This window comes from Sorex fumeus, unplaced genomic scaffold, assembly GCF_029834395.1.
Source record: "Sorex fumeus unplaced genomic scaffold, SorFum_2.1 ptg000268l, whole genome shotgun sequence".
Taxonomy (NCBI): domain Eukaryota; kingdom Metazoa; phylum Chordata; class Mammalia; order Eulipotyphla; family Soricidae; genus Sorex; species Sorex fumeus.
Genome location: NW_026606325.1, coordinates 254,297 through 263,730, shown reverse-complemented (window position 1 = coordinate 263,730; position 9,434 = coordinate 254,297).

Below are 9,434 nucleotides of genomic sequence, written 5' to 3'. Positions count from 1 at the left end.
CATTTGGCAGATAAAACCGATAGAGATGTGTGACTTAATTCGGTATAAGTAGCGTGATATAGATACAGTAATGAAGCTGTTAGTCTGTTCTGTTTATGTTGAGATGTGTCTTTTCCTGAACAATTTTGTTGATACATTTCCACATATGTTCCTTGCCACTTATTTTTATTGATAAATTGACACAACAAAATTTGCCTCATACAAAAATGCAGTTTTTCAAAATTGCCTTAAAATTGGTTTGAAATATTGTGAAGGTTCTGCTGTTAGCTTCAGACCTTTATATGTGTATAATTGTCACAACATCCACCACCAATCTTTGAGTGCTATCCCACCACGAAAAAGACCGTGCTGGTTCCTTCCACTACCAACTCCTTCTCTCTGAGAGTCACCATTGTGTTCCTTCAGTCTAGAAAGTTTGTTATTTTCTTTCCTTTTTACTGTTTTTGGTGAAGCAAGAGAGTTTTATTATTTTTTAAAACTCAAACTAATTGATTTTTTGGGGGGTCAGACCCGGTGAAGCTCAGGGGTTGCTGCTAGCTCTACCCTTAGTTAATTACTCCTCGCTGTACTCGGGAACCACATGGTTTTGTATTTTAGGCCATATCTTGCTCTGCTCAGGTCTTACTTCTGGCTTTGTACTCAGGAATCACTCCTGACAGGTTTGGGAGAAAATATGCTTTGCTGGGGACCAAACCCAGGTCTCCTGCATGCAAGGCACACACCTTACTTAAATACTCTGTCAATCCTTGAGAATTAACCATTTTGTCATAGACTCGCAGACTGTGATTCTCAGGGTTGATATCTCGGCTCTGAATTCAGGATTCCATGGTTCTGAAAGTTCCATCATTCCTTTAAGTTTCGAAGTTTATTTAAACACTGATTTACAAAGTAGCCTGTCCCAACACTGAGAAAGCCTGTAGATTTTAGTCACAAAGCCTGTAGATTTTGCACACCTGAACTTTCAGCAGGTCAATTTCTGGGTAAGGCTCTGTTCTGAGAGAGTGGAGTCTCTCCAGATGCATGACTGCGATTTTGCTGTTGGAGAGTGAGCAGCTTCTGGGGCTCAGTTTGAACAGGCCCTGGGCTGGCCCCTGAGGTCTCAGCCATGCATGGGTGATAGAAGGAGTTTTGGCTGCTGCTTCATCTCTTTCATGATTTTGAGTCTCTGGAGCAAGAAAAATAGATGAACCTACACGGAATGGTGGGCGATTCATGGGTTTTACTGCCAGAGCTTCTAGAAGTACCAGGGAGGTAAGGGGAGGGAGCCCATCCCAAGTCAAGATATCAGCCACAAAAACTTGCATACTTGAATTTTCAGCAAGGTAATTTCTCAATAAGGCTCAATCCTGAAACAACGGGGTCCACTCAGAGAGAAGGCAGTGTGGGCTGGCTTTCCCACCGTGTAGAAAGTTTTCTTGCATTCACAGGGTTTCTCTCCTTCATGAATCTTCTCAAGTTTAGTGAGGTTTCATTTCATGGATAATCTTTGCCTACGTTTCATGCTCTAAGGGTCTGTCTCCTTTGTAAGATATGTTGTGTATCGGGTGACCTTATTTGTTGTAAAAAGTTTTCATCCACACTTTACATTCATAGGGTTTCTCTCCTGCACGAATTATGTTGAGTGAGGTACAATTTTATCAAAAAGGTTTTCCTACATTCTTTGCAATAAACAGGGTTTTCACGTGTATGAATTCTATATTGTTTAATGAGATATGATTATAAGGAGAAAGTTTTCCTGTTTACTTTCCATTCACAGGTTTTCTCTCCATGAATTTCATTTCTATTCAGTGAGTTATAATTTTTTTTACTACTTGAGTCACACCTGGTGATGCACAGGGGTTACTCCTGGCTCCGCACTCAGGAATTACCCCTGGCGGTACTCAGGAGACCATATGGAATGCTGGGAATTGAACCTGGGTTGGCCGCGTGCAAGGCAAATGCCCTACCTGCTGTGCTATCGCTCCAGCCCAATGTGAGGTATGATTTAAAAGGAGAGTTTTCCTACATGTATAGGGTCTCCTCTCATGGTTAGTGAGGTTTGATTTCAATGAGAATGTTTCTCTACATTTACAGGGTTTCTCTCGTGTGAATCCTGTTATGTTCAGTCAGTAATGACTTAATGGAGAAAGATTTCTTCGTGCATTCACTGCATTGGTAGGGTTTATCACATGTGAATTCTTATGTTTAATCAGACATGACTTACAAGAGAAAGATCTTCAGCATTCAGCACATGAATTAGGTTTCTCTGTTGTTTGAGTTCTTATGTTGAATGAAAGAGGATTTCGCTGTGAATGTTTTCCAACATTTTTTTTTGTACATAGGGTTTCTCTTCTGTATGAAATCTTTCATGTTGAATTAGATCTGGCTTCCTTGAGAAAGTTTTTCTACATTGTTTTTATTTGTGTTTCTCTCCTGAGAGACTCTGTTTTGAGTTATCTCTCATCCATGACTCTACTCCTTGTATTATTTTTATTTTTTCATGGCTCTACTCTTTCTTGAACTTGATGATTGCTTCAGGTGTGATGACAGAGTGTCCCAATGATTCCAGGTCCTGTAGTTTTCCAGTGTCTCCTCACTGAACAGGGTCCTCTGTTCATCAGCCAGGAACTGCCATTCTTTCCACGTGAAGTTCATACGCTCCTCCTCAAACAGCACCGTCCCCAGAGGTGATTTCATTGGTATCTTTTAGAAATTCGGTGAGCTCTTGAAGTAGAGTTGAGGAAGATTGGGAAAACTGGCATGGTTGGCTCCTGTTTTTTAAGACTCTTATATTTATGGGTTGATCAGAAGATTGCACAATTTCATGATCATGCCAAATTAGAATCTTTCCTTCCTATACCTGCTGTCTGTGCTCTTCTGCTGCCTTACAACCTGTGTTTGGTACCAAGGTCTTCCAAAATGAATTTTATTGAAGCAGCCCATCATGTGGAGCGAATTTTGCCCATGACGACTCTGGCAGCTGCAAGTTCTGGTGGAAAGCGTCATTGGAATTATGATGGGCTCTGCAGGAAATCTGTTGAAAACCAGAAGAACTGTGCCACCCCTTGAACACCAGGGTATTTTTCCGTGGTGACCTCTGACAGGGAAAGTGTATCGCTTGAGCTCTGCCCCTCATTATGCTTATCCCAAATTGATCCTCTCTGGGGAGAAGTAATCTATTCTTGGTTAATTTTAATTTTTCTGGGTGGAGGCTGGTGGAGATGGGTATACCACCAGGTCTCAGGGCTTATTCTTGATATTAAGCTCAGGAATCGATCCTGGGTGAGCTGTGTGCAGGGCAAGTTTATTAGTCCTAAGGCTATAGTGAACATCATTGAAATTGGTATGAGTATGTCAGGCAATCTGTTAAATAGTTTTTGTAGGATGGTCAGGATAATGGGGGTAATCTGCTCCCCCCCCTTGGTGAACACAAACTTTTCTTCCACTTCCTAGTTTCCTCTAATAAGGAAATTATATTTCTGGTACCCTTCACCTGTTTTGTTCCCCCCCCCCCCCCCAACAATTGATCCAGCCGTGCCTGTTGTACTGGCTCTCTAGCTCTCTTTTTTAAATTTTTTTTTTAAACTCAAAAATGTAAAGCACAAAACCCTGATGTGTGTATTCCTAAGAGATTGAGTTTTTCAGAATAGCAGCTCCTTCCATCGTTGAATGAGGTGTGGAAAGAGGAAGCTAGCCACAAGCCAGTTGTGTCATGGAAAGGCTCTGGGCTTCCCCTATAGCTCCAGGACTGAATTTGAGTCAGCCACGAGCAAGGCAAACTCCCTATGCTCTGTATTCTGAATCTAGCCCCTTCTGTAATATTTTGGACAACTCGCTCATTGTTTTATTTATTTAATCATGAGCTTCTGCAATCTCACTGAAAGTGGAAAGGGAATATATAATAATATGAAACTGAAAGGAAAGCACTAGCATCAGAGGACATGAGTATGTATGGGATGGAGGGCTCCTGAGGAACAGAAGGAATGGTGTGGTTTAGTTGTTTTGTTTTGTTTTGTTTTGGGACCACACCTAGCGATGCTCATTGGTTATTCCTGACTCTAAACTCAGGACTTAATCCTGGCAGAACTTGAGGAACCATATTAGATGCTGTGGATTGAAGGTGGATTCAAGAAGTAAAAGGCAAATGTCCTACTCACTATTTAGTGCTCTTGCCCAATGTTCTGGTAGTTCTAAGAAAAATCCTAAGCCAATTCTTGTCCACAGTCTGAGATCAGATTTTGGGTGCTCTTGCCATTTCAGGATGCAAAATGCTTCCTGGGTTCCAAAATATTCATTTCCTATTCGAGCATTCCAAAATCTTTGTTCCTGCCATCCAACCAGTCAGTTTGATGTTGCAGGGGCAAACCTGGGAGTCTTTTGTGTTGTGTCCTGCTTTTGCCATGGACAAGATGCCAGGATTGGTGTGCTCCTAGATGAAATTCTCCTTACTCAGCATCTCCTTAATTTTTTCCTTTTTAAAAAAACTTTTAATTGTAGCCTTTGACTATCCAGTGGTTTGTGATGTGCCCTCCTAGGGCCTCACTCCTATCCCTGCATTCATGACAGGAGAATGCAGGAGTCTGGCGACCAAGTGAGAGTTCATCATCGACAGGCACAGTTTTGGGGGGAGGGTGTGGCTTGCTCCCCATGAGGGAGACCCAGTGCTCCCAGTCTTTCTGAGGCAGTTTGGATGCTTTTTCAGTGATGTTGATGGCTTTTTAATTATTTTCACATCTGGATGGCAGTGGTAAATGATGCGTATAGTTTTGGGCCTTTACCACTGCAAAAAAAAAACCAGATAAATAATTTAATAAAAAATATATATACACCTGATGTCTTTAAGACTTGTTCTGAAAGAGACTAGGCTAGGGTTATTAAAAAGAAAGAGAGAAAAGATATTTACTGTAGGAAGTTTCTAGAACCTGCATATGCATACGCTGCATTGGTCCCATCAGAGATACTTTTTCTGAAGCATCTGAACTTTGGGACGGTGGGGCTGGAGGAACTTAGGAGGGGTCTGTAGTGTGGAGGGGGTCCTGGGTGCAGGGGCCTCGGGCTCAGGGTCCGGGTTCAGGTCAGCGGCATAGAAGATCAGATTTGCGGCATAGACGAGCAGGGGTTTCAGCAGGTGGACCTTATCCTGCAGCTGCGCTGTGAGGGGGTCTCCCAGGATCTGAACAAGGTGCCAGTCTGCTTCTTCACGTCCTGCACGATGATGTTGCCTTGCTGCGGTCTGGCCTTCACTGTCTTGATGATCAAATCTTTGCAATTGATCAGGGAGCTCCACAGGTGCTCTGCAAAAGCTGTAGTGGTAGGTCGGTTGAAATGTTCCGCATAACATAGCCTGTTCACTTTCTTTCTTCCTTTTGGGGTCACACTCCATGGTATGGAGGTTTTTCATCTGGCTCAGTCTCAGGAATTACTCCTGATGCTGTTTGGAGGACCCTGTGGGTCAGAATCTCCTATTGATGAGTACTAATCTGCTGGTGCTGTTATGGTGAAGGAAGACTCACCCCGGGATTATTTTGGGAAAGCAGGAACTTTTGTAACCAAAGCCTTTCTTACTGGTACTCAGCAAAAAAATTCTGCTGACTTTGAAAGTCTGCACTTCCCTGCACAACTATTGGATTTTTTTCTCCTATCCCATTCCAATCCATCTGTCAGGTTTCCTCCTGAAGGCAGATCTCATTTCTGTTGTTTTTGGGACATTTGTGGACTCTCTTCCTTTTTCCTTTTTTGAGCTCTCTGAATTTTCAATTCTTTTGAATTGATCTGAGAGTTTGTTCCTTATTCCAGCCCCACAAGATTTTAATTGCTCCAGATATGTAGTACACTTTGAAGATGGAAATAACAGGTTTATGGGGTGCTCTAAAGGTACTTTTGTGCCGTCCTTCATTGCACATCAGATTTCTTTTCTCCCACATTTGGAGATGTACATGAGGCATTGGTTGCAGTCCTGCCCTCACGTGCAGTTTTAGGAAATAGAGATGTCACTCTGAAGGTGATTGAAGTCCTTTAATTGACTACACAGTGTGGAATGTGTCAAGGTTCTCTGTAGTCTACCTGCTGCCTAGAGAGCAGGGTCATCTTACACCATGTTATCCCTCTGCTGAATAACAGGAGGAATAATGGTACTTGGTATCTTTAATAGTGGTGACCAAGAGAGATGGATGCCTTTAAATCTTAAGGATGTCTCTGCACAAATATTATATGAGAAGTCATTCATTACCAAAAAGGAATGACTAAAAATGATCACATCACTGAATAAACGGTGGGTATGTTATGTTAGTTACATAACTGACTGTGGCCTCAATAAGTTGACCAATTTTGAGAGATCAGGGTCCCCAAATAGGACTCTAAAATAGAGCAGATACTTTATGTATTCAGAAGAAACTTTATAAACGTTTTTTTATCTGCTTTACATTGATAAGATTTTTCGTCAGCGTGACTTCCATATTGTTGAATTACATATTCTAGTGGGAAGATTTCCGACATGCTTTACACCCCTAGGATTTCATACTGTATGAATTTGATGATGCTGAATTCTGCATGACTTTTGTGAGACTGTGTATGTTTCACATTTGAAATGTTTGTCTTCAGAGTGACTTCGATATTGTTGAATTAGATGTTTTTTCAGTGGGAAAGATTTCCTACATGTTTGCTTGCTTTGCATGCAGCCCATCAGTTTGATGCCTGGCATCCCAGTACTCTGTCTTAGCATTTGATGTTTGCTATTTTGCTGAGAGATATCAGGTGATACTGTGTTACTGTTACTGTATTTGGCATATCGAATACATCACAGGTAGCTTGCCAGGCTCTGCTGTGAGGGCAAGATACTCTCAGTAGCTTGCCGGGCTCTCCGAGAGGGGCAGAGGAATCGAACTCGGGTCGGCCATGTTGGCTGTGTGCAAGACAAACGCCCCACCGCTGTGCTATCACTCCAGCCCTCCAGGTGATAAGTGTTTGGTATTTTCTTAATATCTTACAGACAAATACCAATTGATAAGCCTCTTGAGGATTTGACTTGCATTACCCTGATCTTTCACTTGCCTGGAATATACTCATTTCCTGATATATGTATCTGTCAGATTCCAGCAAGTAAACAACTCTGAAGTCAAGAATGTAGCCTCTTCTGGACAGGCTTGATCTGATTGGTAAGGCCCACTAGAATTTTGAGGTTACTGACTTATACTTAAGTATTTCTAGAGCTGGGGAAATCCTGCATCAGGTAAGATGCTTCCCTTGTATGTGGTCGACCGGGTTTGATCCCTGGCATCCGTAGAGTTGCCTGAATGCAGAGCCAAAAGTAAGCCCTCAGGAGATTGTGCACTGGACCAGGATGGGATTGGTCCTAAATCCAGAAGAGAAAATGCTGTAACTTGCATTGGATTGGATGGACTTCTGGTAAAGTTAAGAGAATCAGAAAGAACAAAGGGTTCATCGGGTAGTCTCACCTATATGAGGTGTAAGGAAACAAGGTACCACCCAAGGATAGTGGAAGGAAGACCAGGAGGATTATTCCATGGTAGGAAGCCTGCTTGAATGACTGGTGGATTCCCAGTGTCTCCCTCTTTGGGTTTTTAATTGAATTAGATATTTTTTGTGAGAACATTTTCCTACCTCTTCCGTGAAAATTCATGTGAACTGTTACCTGTATGAATTTATTATTTTTGTCTTAGATGTTACTTTATTGAGAAAGGTTTCCCACCTGTCCAACTTTGATAGTGTTGAGTTAGGTATGATTTCAGTGGGAACGATTTCCTACATGCTTTATACCCCTCGGATTTCTTCCTGTATGAATTTGATATTGTTGGATTCTACATGACTTTCATGAGAAAGTTTTACTACTTGCTTTACATTGATAAGGTTTTTCTTCAGAGTGACTTCCATATTGTTGAATTAGATATTCTAGTGGGAAAGTTTTCCGACATGCTTTACACCCCTAGGATTTCATACTGCATGAATTTGATATTGCTGAATTCTGCATGAATTTCGTGAGAATGGTGCTGTTTCAAATTTGCAATGTTTATCTTCAGAGTGACTTCCATCTTGTTGAATTAGATGCGATTTCAGTGGGAATGATTTCCTACATGCTTGCTTGCCTTGCATGCAGCCCATCGGTTAGATCCCTGGCATCCCAGTACTCTGTCTCAGCATTTGATTTTTGGTATTTTTCTGACAGATGCCAAGTGATAAGTGTTTGGTATTTTGTTAATACCCTGGATGGCTGATACCAATTGATAAGCCTCTTGAAGATTTGACTTGCATTACCCTGATCTTTCACTTGCCTGGAATATTCTATTTTCATGATTCTAGCAAGTAAACAACTCGGAAGTCAAGAATGTAGCTTCTTTTGGAGAGGCTTGATCTGATTGGTAAGGGCCACTAGAATTTTGATTTTGCTCACTTATACTTAAGTATTTCTATAGCTGAGGCAACCCTGCATCAGGTAAGATACTTCCCTTGTATGTGGTCGACCGGGTTTGATCTCTGGCATCTGTATAGTTGCCTGAGTGCAAAGCCAAGAGTAAGCCCTGAGCAGATTGTGTGCTGGACCGGACTGGGATTGATCCAGATCCAGCAGAGAAAATGCTGTAACTTGCATGGGATTGGATGGACTTCTCGTAAGTAAAGAGAATCAGAAAGAACAAAGGGCTCATCAAGTAGTCTCAGCTCTATGAGTTGTAAGGAAAGAAGGTGCCACCCAAGGACAGTGGAAAGAAAACCAGGAGGATTATTCCATGGTTGGAAGCCTGCCTCAAAGGCTGGAGGATTCCCAAACTCTCCCTCTTTGGGTGTTTTAATTGAATTAGATACATTTTTGTGAGAACATTTTCCTGCCTCCTCCGTGAATATTAATGGGGACTGTTAGCTCTATGAATTTATTGCCTGTACGGAACTTTCGTGAGAACGTTTTACTACGTGCTTTACATTGATAAGGTTATTCATCAGAGTGATTTCCATATTGTTGAATTAGATATGATGCTAGTTGGAAAGATTTCCTACATGCTTTACACCCCTTGGATTTCATACCGTATGGATTTGATATTGCTGAATTCTGAATGACTTTCTTGGGAATGTTTTGCTACCTGCTTTAAATTTAGAAGGTTGCAGTAGCCGATCTGTTTGATCCCCAGCATCCCAGTACTCTGTCTCAGCATTTGATGTTTGGTATTTTCCTGATAGATACCAAGTGATATGTGTTTGTTACTGGGTCACTTGCAGGCAGATACCAGGTGATAAGCCTCTTGAAGTTTTGACTTGCATTGCCCTGATCTTTCACTTGCCTGGAATATACTATTTTCCCAATATATGTGTCTGCCATATTCTAGCAAGAGAACAACTCGGAAGTTAAGATGTTAGCTTCTTCTGGAGAGGCTTGATCTGCTTGGGTAAGCCCACCAGAATTTTGAGGTTACTCACTTATACAAGGGTAATTCTAGGGCTGGAGCAAA